Source organism: Petaurus breviceps, unplaced genomic scaffold, assembly GCF_028583685.1.
Source record: "Petaurus breviceps papuanus isolate PSGF00001 unplaced genomic scaffold, PetGlider_PUasm1.0 90879, whole genome shotgun sequence".
NCBI classification, from domain to species: domain Eukaryota; kingdom Metazoa; phylum Chordata; class Mammalia; order Diprotodontia; family Petauridae; genus Petaurus; species Petaurus breviceps.
The window spans coordinates 7,532,856-7,553,060 of record NW_027187368.1 but is presented as its reverse complement, the minus strand read 5'-3'; positions in this window follow the sequence as shown (position 1 = coordinate 7,553,060).

Below are 20,205 nucleotides of genomic sequence, written 5' to 3'. Positions count from 1 at the left end.
GAGAGAGAGAGAGAGAGAGAGAGAGAGAGAGAGAGAGAGAAACTTACAGAGAGAGCTCCCTGCCCCAATAAAATCACAGGTCAAAAAGAAAAAAAGATGAATTTGTCCCATAGGGTGAGAAAATGTGCTTTGAAAATTGTAAGACACTATATATATATATATATATATATATATATATATATATATATATATATATATAAACTACCATCAATCAACAAATGAATAAAGCATTTACTTAGCACATACTATGTGCCACAAGTTATGATAGGTGCTTGGGATACAAATACAAAAGTGAGAGAGTCTTCAAGGAGATTCTATTCTAACAGGGGGTTATAATAAATCTTATGGCCAGAGAAGGAGTTTCATCTGGGGAATCAAGGGATTGTGAGGGGAGCCAAAGGGCAGTCATTTGGCATGCCCTTTCCAGAAGCAATGGCAATATTGAGTTGGTTACTGCTCCTAAAGCAATTTCAAGGATCTGTGATTTTATCAGTGCAATTTTATTTCCTTTCACCAGTTCAGAACATCCTCTTTCCATACCTCAGTAGATAGTTCCATGAGTTTCTAAGGCTAAAGAAAGTTATTCCCTTTGGAGATGATCCTCCTCATTCTTAACAAGGCTGGTTTCCCTGAAATCAGAGTCATTGCCTGACCCCTGTGGAAATCTGTCCATCCTAGTAGAAGCTGTCTGAACTTTCATCTAGTGGCATGCCCTTTAAGAATCCAGGGTCACCTGCATACCACAATGGTGCATGGAAGAAGGTGGGTGTTAGCAGAGGATAGTGGTCCTATTGTTGCTAGGGGTGTGAGGATGATTTCCATGAGACACCTAAATGGCAGGAGCTGGGAGGGATAGAAAGCCCAATTTATGTCAGGCTTCCAGCTACAGCCGCCTAAGAGCTTGTTGCCAGAAGAAAACTCATTCACATGCAGATCTCACCCAGTACTAACCATGCCAGGAACAAGGAGCTCAATGGCATCCACCCATCATCCCACCTTTTCTCCCAAGGCCCCTTAGTATTGGCAGTCAACCTTCTCCCTACTCAGCAGCTGGGCCTGGACCACTTTAAGCCCCAGCTGGGGGATTTTCAGACAGTTCTGTTCTGCCCACCTCCCAAACACCTCTCAGTTATTAAAATGCAGCTCAGGATGGCTCATGCTAGCTGGTACATTATCATTCCTCGTTAGAGACCCCTCCAGGGCCTAAGATATGCCTGCACTGACTTTATAATTACAAAGTCAATTTCTAAACAGACATTTGCAAATAAGTCAATTTAAATACCGAGATTTGCAAACAATAATTAAGCAGTAGCTTCTTTTTTTAATATCTATATATATAATTAATGCCTGTGGGCTTTTCATTTTACCTTGTGCCTGGGTAGTTTGCAATTGTTTGTCGAGCTAAAGCGTTCTCAGAAAGCAAATCAAAGCACCAGGGAGATATTGGAAACCATTAAAAAAAAGTCTTTCTCTCCGCCCTCCTCCTTCCTGTTGTCAGCTAGCTGGCTGAGCTCCTCCTCTGTTTGGGTCTGTGAGGAGGAAGGGAGACTGTGTAGGAATGCCTGACACAGTATGACATTGAGACTTGGTATTGTGGTAGGACTATATAAAGAAGATACTGTGGTGCAATGGTGTGTGTGTGTGTGTGTGTGTGTGTGTGTGTGTGTGTAGGCCTTGGAGTTCACAGTGCTTTGTTGAAATCTGAGCCTTAAATTACTCAAGGATAGTCATCTAAGCTCTTTGAGATTTTTTTTTTCTTCTGTAAAATGGGGATAATGATGCAGCACCTTGCTCAACAGCTGTGGAGGAAAAACTATAAATCTTAAAAATCCTATACAAATAAATGCCATTATTGTAATTAAGAGCAGGTCTTCCAGATGCAAAGCCTGGTAGGCCTTCAATACTGGAGGCAAGGTCTCCTTAGTCCACAAGAGGTACAGGGGACAGAGCTCTGCATCAAGCAGAAAGATCTTAACTCAAACCCAGTCTCAGACTCCAATTGGCTGTGTGATCCAGAAAAAGTCACTTAACCTATGTTCCCCTCAGGTTCCTCAACTGTAAAATAAGGATTAAAATAGCATCCACTTTCAGGGTTGTTGTGATGATCAAATGAAATGATATTTGTAAAGCAAGCAGCGAAGTTCACGGCACATAGTAGGTCCCTGTTCCCTCCCTCTCCCCTTGTAGGTTTTTTTTTTAAAATATATTTATCAATCAATAACAACTTGGTGCCTGCTATGTGTAGGCCACTTGCTAAGTGCTGGCAATATGTATGAAAAGTGTATAACTCAGTTCCTGCCTTTGAGAGACTTATAATCATATTGTGAAGGCAAGGGTTTTTCCATATGAAAAGACAAATAATGGTATAAGCAGTTATTATGATGAGGTCTGAATGGGCCACTGGTACAATATTAGTAATAAGGTCTGCAGTTCTGGATGAGATTACTGTGGGTTGCAGTGATCCAGGAGGCCTTCCTGGAGGTGGTGAAACTTGATCTCAGTCTTGAAGGATGGGGAGGATTTTAAAATGAAATTGGCCAGATAGAGAACACTTCTGGCAGGAGATTGCATACAGTGCAAACAAAGTCACAAAGGCAGTCCTCCATCACATATGTGCAGAGAGCAGTAAGGAGCAACATTTAGCTGGAGGAATAGGGTACAGTTTAGGGAACAGAAGTAAATAAAATTGGAATTAGATATTGCCGGGCTTTGAAAATAAGGCAAACGAATTGGACATGCATTCTGTAGTCAGTGGTGAACCAACTAAGGTTCAGGAGTAGGGGAATGACACAAAGGCAGTATTTGGTGAGGATTGGCCTGGAGGCAGATAGGTAGTTCAGTGGATAGAGTATTGTGTCTGGAGTCAGGAAGACCTGAGTTCAAATTTGGACTTAGATACTTACTAGCTGTGTGATTCTGGATAAGTTACTTAACCTGTTTACCTTAATCCACTGGAAAAGGAAATGACAAACCACTTCAGTATCTTTGCCAAGAAAACTCTATGGCTCTGTTATGAATAAAATCTAAAGAGACAAAGTTTCTAGCTATTAATAATCAATTTATTAACTAGGCTAGCCAATAATCAATAAATTGATGATTAGTGATTTCTCTCAGTAACCAAAGGTATCAAAGGAGATTCTGAAACATCTTAAATGACGTGTACCTTCTGACTTGAAACTCTCCTGTCAATGAGGAGGTGAGCTATAAATTTCCAGCCACACCCAGTTACCATATAATGGTAGGAGGGGGTGGGGGGAGGAAGGGTAGACTTCAACTGAGAACATGGCCTAGTCATGAGTTTTGAGTTCTTGCTAGCAATCTGAGCACTCTGACCAAGTTCTCTCTAGTTTGTTCTCTCCATTTACTGGGTCACTCTAAAGTCTAAAGAAGTGGAATAAGGGGACTGGGCTCTCCTTAGAAAAAATAAAAGCAGAGGGCAGAGTCAAGATGGTGGACTAGAAGCAGGACCTCCGCTGGGCTCCAGCTTCCACCTTACCAAATCCATGTAAAAGGGGACCCTGAACAAATTTTAGAACTGCAGAACCCACAGAATGACACAGAGAAGCTAACCTCCTGCTGAGGATAGCATGGCAGGAGGTCAGGAATCAGCCAGCACAGTACTCTGGGAGCCCAGCCCAGCCCCACAGTTAGGCTTTAGCCCCAGGGCGGGCCTGACCAGACACCTGCTGGAGGGACTCCAGATCAGCAGCAGCTGTGGACATTTCCAGAATAATCAACATGTAGATGCGAAGGACAAAGTGAGAGGTCAGTGCAGTCTGGACTTTGGGACCCAGTAAGGGGGAGTGCATGGCATTCAGCCCTGGGGTGAGAAGCTGCTGACACCAACACAGCCAGCCAGCACCAAGTGGCAGCTTCAGCTTCTGGCCTGCAGAGTGTAGGGGGACCAAGCACCAGTCTGAGGGGTAATCGCTCTTGCTTTAACCTTCTTGGATCTGGATTGCAGTCTAGGGTGGAGGTCCTGGGGTATTTCCAGCTTCCCAGAGCCTGTGGAGGCCTCAGAGAGGGCACCCATCTAATACCTCCAGCAGCTGAGAAAACCCCAGTGTTTGGGACAAAAGCTCCCCTGTCTGGTGGCAGAGTCATACTGTGGCAAAAAGCCCAAGGGTCAAGTGACTGAGGGGCGACATGACCAGGCAAAAGAAACAAAGCAGACAGAAGAATCCAACATTAGACTCCTATTTTGGGGACAAAAAGGAGCAAAGCATGGAACAGGAGGAATACAGTGAAGTCAGAACTCCTGTACCAAAAGCTTCAAAGGAAAATGCCATCTGGTTACAGACCACAGAGGACCTTAAGAAGCAGATAAGAGAAGTGGAGGAAAAATTGAGAAGAGAAATGAGAATAATGCAAGAAAATTATGAAATGAGAGTCAACAGCCTGACTGAGGAAAATCATACCTTAAAAAATAGACTAACTCAAATAGCAAAAGAGGCTCAAAAAGGCAATGAGGAGAAGAATGCCTTAAAAAATTGAATTTGCCAGATGGAAAAAAAATCTCAAAAGCTCACTGAGGAGAATCATTGCTTCAGAATTAGATTGGAGCAAATGGGAGCTAATGAGTTTATGAGAAATCAAGATGCTGTTAAACAGATCCAAAAAAGTGAAAGAATAGAAGACAATGTGAAATATCTCATGGGAAAAACCACTGACCTGGAAAACAGTTCCAGGAGAGATAATTTAAAAATTATTGGACTACCGAAAAGCCATGATCAAAGTAAGAACCTAGAGATCATCCTCCAGGAAGTTCTCAAAGAAAACTGCCCTGATGTTTTAGAAACAGAGGGCAAAATAGAGGTTTAAAGAATCCACGAATCACCTCTTGACAAAGATCCCAAAAAGAAAACTCCTAGGAATATTATAACCAGGTTCCGGAATTCCCAGATTAAGGAGAGAATATTAGAAGCAGCCAGGAAGAAACAATTTGAATATTGTGGAAACACAATCAGGATAACACAGGATCTGGCGGCTTCTACACTGAGGGATTGAAGGGCTTGGGATATGATATTCTGGAGGTCAAAGGAGCTGCGATTAAAACCAAGAGTCACCTACCCAGCAAAACTGAGTATCATGTTTCAGGGGAAAATATGGTCATTCAGTGGAATAGAGGATTTTCAAGCATTCTTGCTGAAAAAAACAGAGTTGAATAGAAAATCTGACATTCAGATACAAGAAGCAAGAGAAGCATGAGAAGGTAAACAGGGAAAAGAAATCATAAGGAACTTATTAAAGTTGAACTATTAACATTCCTACATGGTAAAACAATAATTCTAACTTATGCAACTTTTCTCAATAGTTGAAGGGAATAGAAATACCCCCCACACACACATATATATACACACACACACACACACACACACACACACACATATATATATATATATGAGGGTATATGGGTATATGAATACATATGGGAATGTGTGTATATATGTTTACAGGTATACATAGATAGAGGGCACAGGACCAATTTAACAGGAAGGGATGATACTTAAAAGGTGAAATTAAGAGGTGAGAGAGGAATATAATGAAAGGAGATGGGGAGAGACAGAATGGGGTAAATTATCTCATATAGAAGAGGCAAGGGAAAATGGTCACAATGGAGGGGAAGAAAAGGAAGGCAAAAGGGAATGGGTCAACTTTATTCCCATTGAATTTGAGGAGGGAATGAAATACACACTAAATAGGGTATCTCACCCTCCAGGAGAGTAGGGGGCGAAGGGGATGAGAGGGGGGATGATGGAAGTGAGGGCAGGCTGAGGGGGGGAGGGAAGTTGGAAGCACCCACTTTTGAAAAGGGACGGGATCAAAGTAGAGAATAGAACAAGTGGGAGGTGGGATAGGAGGGAGGGAAATATAGTCAGTCTTTTACAATATATCTACTATATTATTGTTTTGCAGTAGCCACACATGTACAACCTATACTGAACTGCTTATCTTCCCAGTAAGGGTGACAAGGGAGGAAGGGAATGAATTTGGAATTCAAAGTTTTAAAATCAAATACTCAAATATATATATATATATATATATATATATATATATATAATTAATACTATTTTACATGTATTTGGGAAATAAGATATACAGGCACTGGGGCATAGAGATCCACTGGAAAGTCGAAAGGGGTATGGGAGAAAATATGGGAGAGAACACCCTGACTGGATTCTGTTTATATCCTAAACAGAAATCTGGTTTCCCCTCTGGGTGAGGCCCAGTCATGTCCTTCAGAGATTGACTGGCCTTTTCATTAGTGGGGTCTTAACAAAAAATAGAATGAAAACAGTGGATCTTAAATTAATAAATAGTTATTAATATATTGTATAATATTAATTTATCTTTGACAATATTGACTTGCTATGGTCCATGGGGTCAAGAGGAGTCAGACATAACTGAACAAATTCGATGGCAGCCAGGTAAGACTCAATCACAATGTAAACTCTGCCCTTTTGAAATAGGGAAGAGATTGTATGGGACAAGGCCATACCTTCTCACAAGTAGAGTTTATAAGCATCAAGGCAATATGATTCAGGGGAAGCCAGGAGAATATCTTTTCCAAAATATATCTTCACTCTTGCCTGAAGTATCACTACTAGTAATTCATAGATGGAAATTAAGAATCAGACTTAATTTCTTCCTTTGTGTAGAAAAATAAAGATAAAAAAGAACAGAGGATAAAGCCAGACTATCTGTTAAGTTCCTTCTTTCTATCTCTGGTATACCATGTTTTATGTTCCAAGAGACCTTCTAAGCTTCAGTAATTTTCATTCAATACTCTGAGGTCCCTCTTAACATTCTAGGTTCTATGATTGTGTACTTTATATTCTAAAGGCCATTACAATTCCAACATTGTCTGACTCCTTGAAGGAACTATAAAAGTAATCTAGCCCATCCCTTTAATTTCTAGAAATATGGAGACTACTAGATATAGATAATAGGATCATAAATATTGAACTGGAAGGACTCTCAATGGCCATCTATTTCAACTCGCTCATTTAATTTTATTTTTAAAAATTTATTTATTTTTAGCTTTCAACATTCTTTTCCACAAGATTTTGAGTTACAATTTTTTTCTCTTCCCACCTTTTCCCTACCCCCACCAAAAATTAACAAGCCTACTGAATACCCCTTCCCCCAATCTGTTCTCTTTTATATCCTTTCCCTTCACCCCCCCTAATTTCTGGTAGGGCAAAATGAGTTTCTATACCCCAGTACCTGCATATATTATTTCCCAGTTGCATATAAAAAAAACCAATTTTTAAACATTTGTTTTTAAAACTTTGAGTTCCAAATTTTTTCCCTTCTCTCCTCGTTACCCACCCCCATTGGGAAGATAAGCAATTCAAAATTGATTTTACATGTGTATTTGCCCAAATCATTTCCACAGTAGTTATATTGTGAAAGACTAGCTATATTTCCCTCCATTCTAACTTGCCCCCCACTTATTCTATTTCCTCTTTTCACCCCATCCCTTAACAAAAATGTTTGCTTCTAACTACCCTCTCTCTCAATCTGCCCTCCCTTCTATCCTCCTCTGTCTTAACCCCTTCCCCCCTATTTTCATGTAGGGTAAGATACCTAATTGATCGCGTATGTTATTCCATCCTTAGGCCAAATTCAATGAGAATCAGGTTGTCCCATTCCCTTTCACCTTCCTGCTCTTTCCTTCCATTGTAACAGTTTTCTCTTGCCTCTTTTACATGAGATAATTTACCCTAATCTAACTCTCCCTTTCTTCTTCTCCCAATAAATTCCTCTCACCTCTTAATTTTACTTTTTTAGATATCATCCCTTCATATACAACTCATCCTGTGTCTATGTATACATGAACACAAAAATGCCCACACTCACATATGTATTTACACATACATCCTCCTATGCATACATATATATGTATGCATATATATACATATATATTCCTTTCAGCTATCCTCATACTGAGAAAAGTCTTATGAGTTACAATTATTTTTTTTCCATGTAGGAATGTAAATAGTTCAATTTTAATAAGTTCCTTATGGGGTTGGCTAGGTGGCGCAGTGAATAGAGCACCGGCACTGGAGTCAGGAGGACCTGAGTTCAAATCCGGCCTCAGATACTTAACACAACAACTAGCCATGTGACCTTGGGCGAGTCACTGCTCCAAAAAGCAAAATATATATATATATATATATTTTATTTTATATTATATATTATATTATATATTAAATATATATTATATATATTTTATTATATATATATCATATATGTGTTCCTTATGATTTCTTTTTCCTGTTTACCTTCTCATGCTTCTCTTGCTTCTTGTATTTGAAAGTCAATTTTTCTGTTCAACTCTGTTTTTTTTTTTCATCAAGAATGGTTGAAAATCCTCTATTTCATTGAATGATCAAATTTTCCCCTGTAGCATTATACTCAATTTTTCTGTGTAGGCATTTCTTGCTTTTAGTCCTAGCTCTTATGACATCTGGAATATCATATTCCAAGCCATTTGATCCCTTAATGTAGAAGCTTCTAGGTCTTGTGTTATCCTGATTGTGTTTCCACAATACTCAAATTGTTTCTTCCTGACTGCTTGCAGTATTTTCTCTTTGACATGGGCAATCTGGAATTTGGCTGCAATATTCCTAGGAGTTTTCCTTTAAGGGATCTTTTTCAAGACTTGATCAGTGAATTCTTTCAAGTTCTATTTTGTCCTCTGGTTCTAGAATATCAGGGTAATTTTCCTTCAGAATTTCTTGAAAGATGGTGTCTAGTCTCTTTTTTTGATCATGGCTTTCAGGTAGACCAGTAATTTTTAAATGATCTCTCTTGTATCTGTTTTCCAGGTCAGTGGTTTTTCCAATGAGATATTTCACATTGCCTTCTATTTTTTCATTTGTTTGGATCTGTTTTATAGTATCTTGATTTCTAATACTGTCATTAGCCTCCATTTGCTCCAATCTAATTCTGAAGGAATGATTCTCTTCAGTGAGCTTTTGAAATTCCTTTTGCATCTGACAAATTTGGCTTTTTTAAGGCATTCTTCTCCTCATTGGCTTTTTGAGCCTTTTTGGGCCTCTTTTGCTATTTGAATTAGTCTCTTTTTTAAGGTGTTATTTTCTTCAGTGTATTTTTTGATCTCCTTTAGCAGGCTGTTCACCTGCTTTTCATGATTTTCTTGCATCATTCTCATTTCTTTTCCCAACTGTTCCTCCACTTCTACAGCTGCTGGTGATCCACTCTCCTGAAGTCTACTCCATCAGTGGCTGGTTGGGGTTGCCCTGGGGCTAAAATCATGGCTCAGTTATGACTGTGCTCTGCTCCTAGTGTGCTGAGATGGACCCTTCCTGCCAGCCTGCTGGACTTCCTTCAGCAGGAGATTTGTTTCTCTCTGTCACTTTTGTGGGTTCTGTGTCTCTAAGTTCGTATAGAGTCATTTTTTACATGTATTAGAGGAGGTGGAAGCCAGAGCCATGCATAAGAACTTGTTTCTACTCTGCTCTCTTCAATTCCCTCATTTTACAGATAAGAAAACTGAAGCACCCAAAGGTTAAATGGTTTGCCCAAGGTAATACAGATTGTAAATGTCAGAAGCAAGTTTTGCACTGAGGTCCTCAGATACCCCAGTCAGTAATTTGTCCACCATACTACATTGATGACACAAGTTGCAAGTAGTGGAACTAATCCTTGTCTTCTGATTCAAAATCAAGTGTTGTATTTCCTATACCATGCTTATCCAAGTTCACATAGCAAATTATTGACATAATCAAGACTAGAACCTATGATTGATGTCCTATGCTCTCTCCATTGCATTATGCTTCTTACCTCCTTTGGGCTGGTTATTTGGCTACTCTGAAAGGGGGGTGGGGAGGTGAGAAGGAATAAATTCCTCTAAGAGGAGCACATTTCTATTTCCTAAAATTGTGGTGTGACTTAGTCCTTCAGATCATTTTCCTCTAGAAAAGGGGAGAAAAGCAATCTAGGGGATATGGTATGAGTTCTGAATGGAAGATTGGGGTATAATGAATAAATCATGCCCTGTGACTAGCAAGTATGTGAGTGAGAGATGAGGAAAGGAGATAGCATTCCAAGTCCAATGCTTATGGATGAGGGAGGGGAGAAATATAGAGGGTGAAATCGGGGGAAGAGGGTGTAACTTGAATGGGAGGGGTTAACTGATCACAAATTTCCTGTCATCTTTCTCTAGCACCACTTGACATCCAGAGATTTCAGTAATGGCTGGGATAAGGTAAAAAATCCCGGGGGTGGAAGGCTGGAGAAGAAAAGGAGAGAAAAACCTCTATCCTTCTTTTGAGGAATACAGGATATTTCACTGTTCAGATTCCATTATTAATTTTGCCAAGTCAGAGGGAAAAGCCCCAGGTTTTAGGATATTCCCAGCACTCAACTCGGCAGAAGCTGGGGTGGCTTTACCCTTCAAAATACCTTGCAGGCAATCATTACAATTCCCCTCTGGTACCAGAGTGTTCCTATTCAGAGCACAGCCAAATAGCCGCCTCCTAGCATCTCTGCACATGGAGTGGGACTGACAAAAGTTACATTTACCACTGGGAGAGGTTGGGGGTTGACATCTCTAAGGCTCATCAGAGGTCAAAGCCACTGTCAGCCCTCAGCAGGGAGCCTGGGATCTCAGCTTTAAATTGACCGGAGGTGGGAACACTAACTTACCTCCCTCCTTATCCTGAAGCCCTCATATCAGTGAAGAATGTCCTCAGTGTCCTTCCCCGCTCCCCACCATCACCACCACAAGAGAGAACCAGTTGAGTGTGAGTAGCAACATGGTAAAGTACTGGCTTTGGAATCAGATGTGGATTTGAGTTCAGGCTCTAGTGCAGATGAGATATGGGGTCATATATCATCACTTATCTTTTCCAAGTGTCAGATTAATCCTTTGAAAATGGGTATTTAATTTTGCACTTTTTGTGCACCTTTGCACTATTTACTTCACAGGGTAGTTATGAAAAAAAGCATATTTTAAATAGAAACACTACAGACAGTCATTACTTCCTATGGAGTCTCTGGGACTTAGAAATCTTGCCTGGGAATGTGGAAAAATGAAAGCAGTCAATTAAACAGCTAAAGACCAGCATTTGTTAAGCATTTCTAGTGACAGGCAATGTGCGAGGCCTTGAGGACATGAAGGAAAAGTGAAGAAAACAAAACCAAAAACAATTCCCCTTCAAGCTTTTATTCTAAGGGTCATGCCTTATTAAAAAACTCTTTTTTATCTTTAAACTCTTTATCATCCCCAAAGGGAAATGACTTCATGGTGCCAAAAGTGTATATGGTCTCCAGGGCTTCTTAAACTTCTTTTACTCATGTCCCCTTCAGTACTTCTTAAACCGTGGGTCCCGACCCCATATGGGTCTCACATCAGAAGTACTGTCAACCTGCCACTATCAGTTTTGTGGTCCTTTCTTCTCAGAATGCTGTTTCTGTCATTCACATTGAAGGGAGGCCACTGTTGTTCTTCTAGATGCCCTCTTCAAAGAATACTCCCCCACATATCTCAGACTTCCCCATTATAAAAAACAAAACAAAATAACAACATCAACAACAACAAAACCCCCACTATATCTGGGTCTAACACCCAGTGGTTTCTCTTTATTTTTCTTAACCTACTTATATTTCCATGCAGGTACTACTTCTCAAAGTATTTCTGCTGCTGAGGCAACCTTTGATACAGATTCAAAAATCCTAGAGATGTTTAGGTTTGCACAGGATTAAAATAGAAGTTCTACTGATGCTGTGTTACCTAGGTTATCCCCTCACATAAGGGTTGCCCGAAAAATTGCTATAAGTTTGAGGAATAGGGGAGTCAGTGTTTAATCAAAGCCTAGTTTATAAACCCCTACAAATATGTGTACTTTTTATGAACCAGACAGGACATATTAGTTTTGAGCAAAATACATTTAATCAATTAATAGTGTAGCATGATGATGATGATGGTGACAATATTTATTTTACACTTTAACATATGCAAAGTATTTTGCATATATTATATCATTTACAAACAAAAATGTGAGATGTAGTTTTTTAATATTCCTTGTTTATACATAAGGAAATTGAAACAAAGAAATTATGACTTTTACAGGTTTATGTAGATTGTATATGTGGAGAACAGAATTCAAGCCAACATTTTTCTTCTTTGAAATCCAATATTCTCTCTATTAAAATAAAAAAAAATGCCTCCAGGCACCAAAGGAAAACTCTCCCATAGGTTACTATAGTGAAGAAAAGACGCAAATGAAGAAACATGTGGCTATCAAAATTTTATGGAAAAAAAACCCAAAACATATCCCAGGTACATATATGTACAAGGTAACTCATTTTTCCTGTGGATTGAAGCTGACAATGTTCTCTGGTGAGGTTGTTGAAATGGTCTCTGTTGTTCTCTTCTGGGCTTGTAATCTCTGTTGGACATTTCCAGTGGTGACATCGGTGGCAAGTTTCTTTCTGCTATCTTATTCAGAGCTTCAGCTCTTTAGGGTCACCAATATGAAAGTAAAGTTTCATCTGCTGAGGTTCATTAAGTAGAAAGCCTCTCTATGACAAAGGCCAGATGACAACACTTTCAGTTCATAGTCAAGGTTATGTACCAACATACCTAGATAATGATGTATGCCCAAAAGTCAGGCTTGACAAAATTTTTAAAATTTTGTAATTACTTTTATTTTATTTTTTTGTTTTTCATTAAAAATTTTTTACATCATTCATTTCCACAAGATTTTTAGTTACAAATTTTCTCCCCATTTTCCCCTACCCACCACCCCAAAACAGTGATCCCACTGAATATCTCCTCCCACAATCTGCTCTCTCCCATATCTTTCCCCATACCCCCTCCAAATTTCCAGTAGGGCACAGTGGATCTCTATGCTCCAGTGCCTGTATATCTTATTTCCCAGTTACATGTAAAATACTATCACTCCTACTACTATATATATATATTTAAACATTTGATTTTAAAACTTTGAATTCCAGATTCTTTCCCTTCCTCCCTCATCACCCACCCTTACTGGGAAGATAAGCAATTCAATATAGGTTGTACATGTATAGCTATGCAAAACATTTCCATAGTGGATATATTGTGAAAGACTAACTATATTTCCCTCCATCCTATCCCACCCCCCACTTCTTCTATTCCCTACTTTGATCCTGTACCTTTTCAAAAGTGGGTACTTCCAACTTCCCTCCTCCCCAGCCTGCCCTCCCTTCCATCATCCCCCATCTCATTACCTTCCCCCCTACTCTCCTGTAGGGTATGTTCTCATATTTTTCACTAATAATATTAATAATACATTCCTATATCAAAATATATTTGGTGATTGTTCAGTCTATGCCTATTTTGTTTATGGGTTTGTTCATTCTTTTAAAAAGTGTCATATTTTTCTTTTTCTCTTGGACATATTTGAGGCATATTTCTAGTACTGGAATCATTACATTCAAAAGATTGTTTTACAGAATGTGTGGATCAAATTAAAAGCTCTTACAGCAATATATTTGTGTTCCTATATTCCTATATTTTCTCCAAAACAGGTTGATTGTATTTTTAATCTTCTTTACCAATATGATGGAAATCTCAGTACAATTTTCATTTCATTTTTCTTATTAGAGATTTTGAGTATTTATTTCATATGGCTGTTGATACTTTGAATTTCTTCTTTTGAAAACATTCACATTCTTTCAATAAATTTCATGGGGATGTCTCTTTGCCTTTAATATTTTTAATAGTCGCTCTGACTTCTTTATCAGAGATATTTTATAAATATTTTTTCCACCAATGACATTTTCTGCATGAGATTTGCATCTCTGAAATGATAGTATCAACTGTCCAAGGAGGGAAGAGATTCCATGATGCTTTTTTACAGTCTGGCTCAGAAATCTGCATGGGCTACTTTTCCTAGATCATCTCCAACTGATCTTCTAAATTTCCTAAATTGTCACTTTTTCAAGGACAGAAATAGCATTTATATTGCACTTAATATAACACCATATCTATATAGACCTTAAAATAATTTAGATATATTAAAATAACTAGCTTTATGTGCTATAGTACCATATAATAAGGTTCATTCTTAGGTCCAGCATTTTATATTGTAACATTTCATACTTTAAAATCCTTCCCAAACCCTAATATTATAGTTTCCATGTTCTATATTTTCTTAGATGACTTTCACTAAATTATAGTGTCTTCAAAGTTGTACCCTATCCCTCTTCCTAAGAAAGTAAATGATTCCTGAAATTTAGAATCCTACCATGAATTATTCCTTTCTCACTATAACAATCCTTTGGATTAATACTCATGTTCAGCTGGGAAGAGTTTGGAGAGGCTATAAATACAGAACATGTAAGCTTCCTCAGTTTTTGCTGTTGGTGTGAATTCCATCATACCATCATCAGACATTTTAGCTCTTCGGATAGGTTATAAATATATATATTTCTGCCCCAGTGGACCCAACTCTTTCTTCATTATTCTGAAGATTTGTCTTCACTCATAATTTTGCTCATAATATATCTCAGTTAGTTTGGAAATCCAAAAAAAAAAACAACTAGACAGATTTCTGAGTCTCTGAACTGGTTGATCTCTTGACTAACTACTAATAATCATATGGGACTTGAAGTATTAAAAGAAAAGGTATTCAGGAGGAAAGGAGCTTCAATCTTCAGGTGATTGCTTCCATTCAATTTCTTAGTAAATAACTACAGGCCTGTAGTGAGGTGACCGCAATAAACTTTTTCTTCCTAGCATCCCTAATTATCCTACTTTTTTACTATATACTTCTTATCCTATGTCTCTCTTCTTTCTTTACTTTTTCCCTTATTACCATATTTTCATTTTGTGTAGTGTTTAGAAAGACAACCAACTGGAAAGTGCATCAAGAACTAGAAACCTTTCCTGAATATCTTATCCAAGTTCTGTGCTTGTAAGCAAGTTTTCTTCCCTCAATGGGCCTAGGTATTTCCATATATAACATGAAATCGTTGAATGAAACATTCCCCAAGGTCTCTTTCAATCCTAACATCCTATATTTTAAGTATCCTTATGACTCTAACATCCTCTGATGCCATAAAGCACCCTTTAAATTAAATAGTGTCATTGTAAATTAGTCAATGTAAGCGCTTTAGATTAGAAATTAGCTAATAAAGAATGAGAGACTTCAAATCTGGTTCCAGCAGAAGCGCCCAATAGTGCTGAGTAAGCCCACATCCACCTGACAGGACGCCACCATAAATAGCAGCAACAATTATATACCTCTTCTTAATTTTTTTTCTAGACTAGTGAGACCATAACTTAGAGCACTGGCTGCTATTTAGCCAAAATCAAATAACAAAACAACTTTAGTTGTGATGCATTTTGGTGACATAATTCAGTTTGGCTACTGTTCTGTTAAATTAAAAATATTTATCACTAGAAGGAACTAATGATTTCACTGGAAAGGGGACTAGGGCAGTGGTAGGGTTAGGGGTGTGGGTGGGCAAGAATATGGACAGGATTCTGGTAGTAAAGGAAGGGAGTGGGAAAGAAACACACAAAACACCACAACTAGGCATAGTTGCTATAGCGATTAACAACGGATATCCTTCTAAATGGAGCCAGGGATGCTGATGCAGCTAAAACAAATGTTTGTGTACGGCCGTAGCAGAGACGGTGACGGATTATGGAGTCTTGGCCTTGAGCCTCAATGTAATCCAATTCTAAATAAATCATAAATCTAAGTGCAGACTGGCAAGGCCGGGAGAATACCAATTTGGGCTGGGCAGCGGCACACCGAGGGATGGCGGGCCAGGATCAATTTTGAAAGGAAATGTGGGGAGAAGAATTGAGAGGAGGAACATAGCCTGCCTGTGGGGAAGGATATTTTTCCCCTTTCCATTTTTCTCCATCAGCCCCAGTAAGAGCTGCCAGATTTCAGTGGCACAAGTGAGAGATCACTGCTCAAAAAGCCACAAGGCCAGTCAGTTGGCAAACTCCTAAATTTTGCTTGATGTGGAGATTTTTCATAGTGAAAGGTGCAGAATTACTGATTTGTTGAATTGGTTTCTCTCCCTCAGAATGAAGGCTAGGTACTGGACTGAGTTTTACCTAGGGTTATGCACTCCTATCAGTTTGAAGAAAAATGAATTAAAATCCTGCATATTCCACTCATTCATTCACTCAAGAAACTCTATAAGATGATGTGAAGATGAGTAGGACACAAGATATCTTCTGTATCTTGAAGAATTTAAAATTTATTAGGAGTGAGTTTAACACACATAGACATGCACATATCTTATTTTAATTCTATTAAATGTCCTAATTTCTTTCATTCCCATGCATATAAAAGTATACACACACACACATAAATAAATTCTACATTTTTACTTGACCATCTAAATTCTATAATTTTTAAGAAACATGCAAAATCATCATTAGACTCTAGGCAAGATAAAGAATGAGATTTTTTTTTTTAAATTAACGATTAAGTTTGAAAATATTTTTAATTAATACCCATAGAGTCAGAAAATTCAATTAACTATTATCCAAACTTTCTACATTATTGAATTACTATTTGGGGATAACTGAACTCATGATAGTTGGAGTAGATGATTTCTAAGCATCTCCCAACTTAAAATCCAATTACCTCATTTAGGGAAACAATCATAACATGGGCAAGTAGAATCTTGTGGGGTATTATGGTCAAGCACCAAGTTGAGACTTTTAAAAATTTCCTCAGAATCTCTTATGATTCATTTTATTGATTTATTCTATAGTTATTTATTAATAATACTACTTTATACAATGAACATAGTTTCACTATGTATTTGCTTTGATTGTTGACTATTGACCTCCATTGACTTTGTGAGTACATACCCCATATTAGAGCCCATCGATGCCTGATGAAGAGGAAAAATGAAACTTATTAGATTTTTCCTGCTGGGATATGTCAATTACACTGTTGGCATCTGTTGGAAAAGTTATGGGTAGGTTACCACAATTCAAGTGATCACCAACCTCAGGACTCAAGTAGGGGAAAGTGTAGTTCAGAAATTTGATAGCACTTCTGAAAGGTTGCTAGCTTCTTGTATACAGCTTAGTTACCATTAATTATAAGTATCATGAAAATGGGTCCTGTGTCCTATCTATCGTAGTACCCCCAACCCCAACTGCAGTATTACCTTTGGCACATTGATATTTTAAAGTTCATTGAATTTGATTTATTGAATTGTTGGAAAAAATGTTTCAAAAATGAGGACCCATACCAGACTTCATTCATTCACTCATTCACTCACTCACTCATTCATTCATTCATTCATTCATTCTCATACTCCCCCTCAACCACTAGTACCTTTCTCTTCAATATGTAATGAAAAATTAAAACAAGTACAGTTCAGTCAACAGAATGTCTATGAAATTAATGAGCCCTTTCACCTTCAACACCTGGTAATTATATCCTTCAATTAAACAAAGTCTCTAGCTGCCTGTGATTTTATAAATTAACCAACAGTCACAGAGTCTTGCAGGCTGCCAGTACTTTCTTATACTCAAACCTGAGGTCAATAATGTCTTATGAGTTTGGGGATGATAAAGGGAAAAGCAAAGTCACTCACTTTCCTTTGCCAGTTTTTCATAGAAGAATCTGGGTTCTTTTGTCTCAAGTCCAGGGGGAAAAACAAAAAGAAAAAGCAAAAAGCAACAACAACAAAAAGAATCCCCAAACTGTTCTGGGGTCATGTGATGAAAACATAATCTGTTGCTGAAGATATAGGCCTTTCCTAAACTTTTGATCCCCTCTTTACTCCTTCCCCACCCTAGCACAGGGCTATATTTAGAAGAAATACAATTAATAATCATTGAATGAATGACTGAGAATAAATGTGTTAGTGAATATCACCCTGGAAATCCAAATGAGAGGAGGTATGGGACCTCATAATAGCCATGTTTGGTTCATTTAAGATACAATTCCATCTACGTTGAAATAAAGAAAGAGAGGCTCACAGGATGATAGACCTTCATAGAAGGCTTGAGGTTGCCATGATTTGAATAACAAAATGAAAATCATCCTTTCATTGCTATTTGGACATAAAATCTAAAAGTTGGAAGAAATGTCAAGAGAAACTAACCTTCATTCTTTTGCTTTCATGAAAGTTACTGTATACATTACCCTGGGACAGAAGTTTGCCTCATCTTCTTCAATCAGCAACTTGACAAGAATTTATCAAGTATTTTTGTGGCCATAAAACCATTCTTGTAAATACAGAAAAAGGATAAGACTCTCTCCAGTAAGGTATTCTGAAACAGTATAGACCCAATAGCCTTGAAATATCAGCTACTATATAAGAAGATTGACAAAGTTCACTCCACCCATTTCCTTCTGAGATGCTTTCTAATGGACACTTTTATAGTACTGTCTCATGTGCTAACAGTACCTACATTTCCCCCTGTAATGGGAATGTAAATTTTTAAGATCTTCCCCGCCCCTAGGCTAAAGTGCACCTGGAGCCTGGGTAGGAGGCTTGTTTTTCAGTAGGTACTTTTTGATTAGCCAGTGGGGCCAGACGGTTGTTACATTCTCTGAGCCAGGAGAAGGCTATATAAGCCCTGATGTGTAGCTTTGTTTTGGGGCTCACCTTGAGAAGTGTTCTGTGATTTTATCTGGGAAGTCGTTGTTGAGAGGCCCCCCCCTCGGCTTTGAAAAACCCAGATGTTGAAATCCAGATGTTGATTTGGTATGGATGTAATGGTTGGATATTTTGGAAACTGTCTATTTGATCTGTCTCTCTGTCTTGATAATTCTGTCTGTATATTCTAAAGTTCGGGGTGCTGACCTTTTTCCCCTCAACTAGGTAAATGATACATATTTGACTGATTAAAGTAAGCTTGTTAACCCATTTTGAGTTGCTTTCCTTTATCAAAGCAGATCCAAGAACTTGTGGTGGCAGCAACCCTGGGGACGCTTGGGGTGCTTGCCACTACACCCCCATGAGTGAGTCTTTTAAACTGTCTGAGCTTCAATTTTCTTAGTATAGTGCCTGGCATGTGGTAATTATTTAATAGATGTTTATTGATTATTGGCTTATTATCTTAAAAAATATGTACAGTAATACCTGAAGTATCCACTCATCAATATATTGGATTTTTGTTTTTGTTTTGCTTTTTGGAGGGCAGTTGGGTTTAAGTGACTTGCCCAAGGTCACACGGCTAGTTTTTGTGTTAAGTGTCTGAGGCCGGATTTGAACTCATGTCCTCCTGACTCCAGGGACGGTGTTCTATTTACAGAGCCACCTAGCCGCCCCAACTCTATAGTATTATCATAGAAATAAAATCAAATAATATATCTAAAATGCTTTGCATACTTTATTATGCAGTATAAATGCCAGGGTACAAGGGTAGTATCCTGTAGAGGAAAAGAGCAGTAGACTTAGACTTAGGAGAAACTTGACTCTGACACTTTCTAGTTATAAACCTCTAAAAAGTTACCTAACTTCTCTAAGCCTAAATTTCCTCATCTTTAAAATGAGAATGATGATGCTTGGGCCATTATTTTAGTCATTAATTAGCTTCTCAATCTGACATCTCTCTTGTCTCCAGGCTGTCCTCCAAATAGCTGCCAAAGTAAGGTCTGAAGCATAGGCAGGATACAGCCCTCCTTTTCAATGTGGTTCCACATTGCCTTTAGGATCAAAAAGAGTATCTCCTCTTTGGTGTTTAAAGTCTTTTATAACCCAGTTCCAACCTTCTTTTACAAACTTATTGCACATTATATTGTTTTGCACATTCTAAGAATCCACACAGGTTTCTTGTATTTTCACTTGCGTTTTTCCATCATTTCTCTCCATTGTTTTGCAAACATTGAATTACTCCATGATCTCCAACTCTTAAAATTCAGTGCTTCCTACAAAGATCAGTTCAAGGGCCTTCTTTCACATGAGGTCTTATTTTTTTAGGGCAATTGGGGTTAAGTGACTTGGCCAAGGTCACATGGCTAGTTTTTTGTTAAGTGGCTGAGGCCGGATTTGAACTCAGGTCCTCCTGACTCCAGGGTCAGTGCTCTATTCACTGTGCCACCTAGCCGCCCTCACATGAGGTCTTTCTTGATACATCTAGTAGCTCTTGTCTCCCCCAATGAAGAAGGAAGGAAGGAAGGAAGGAAGAAAGGAAGGAAGGAACGAAGGAAGGAAGGAAGGAAGGAAGGAAGGAAGGAAGGAAGGAAGGAA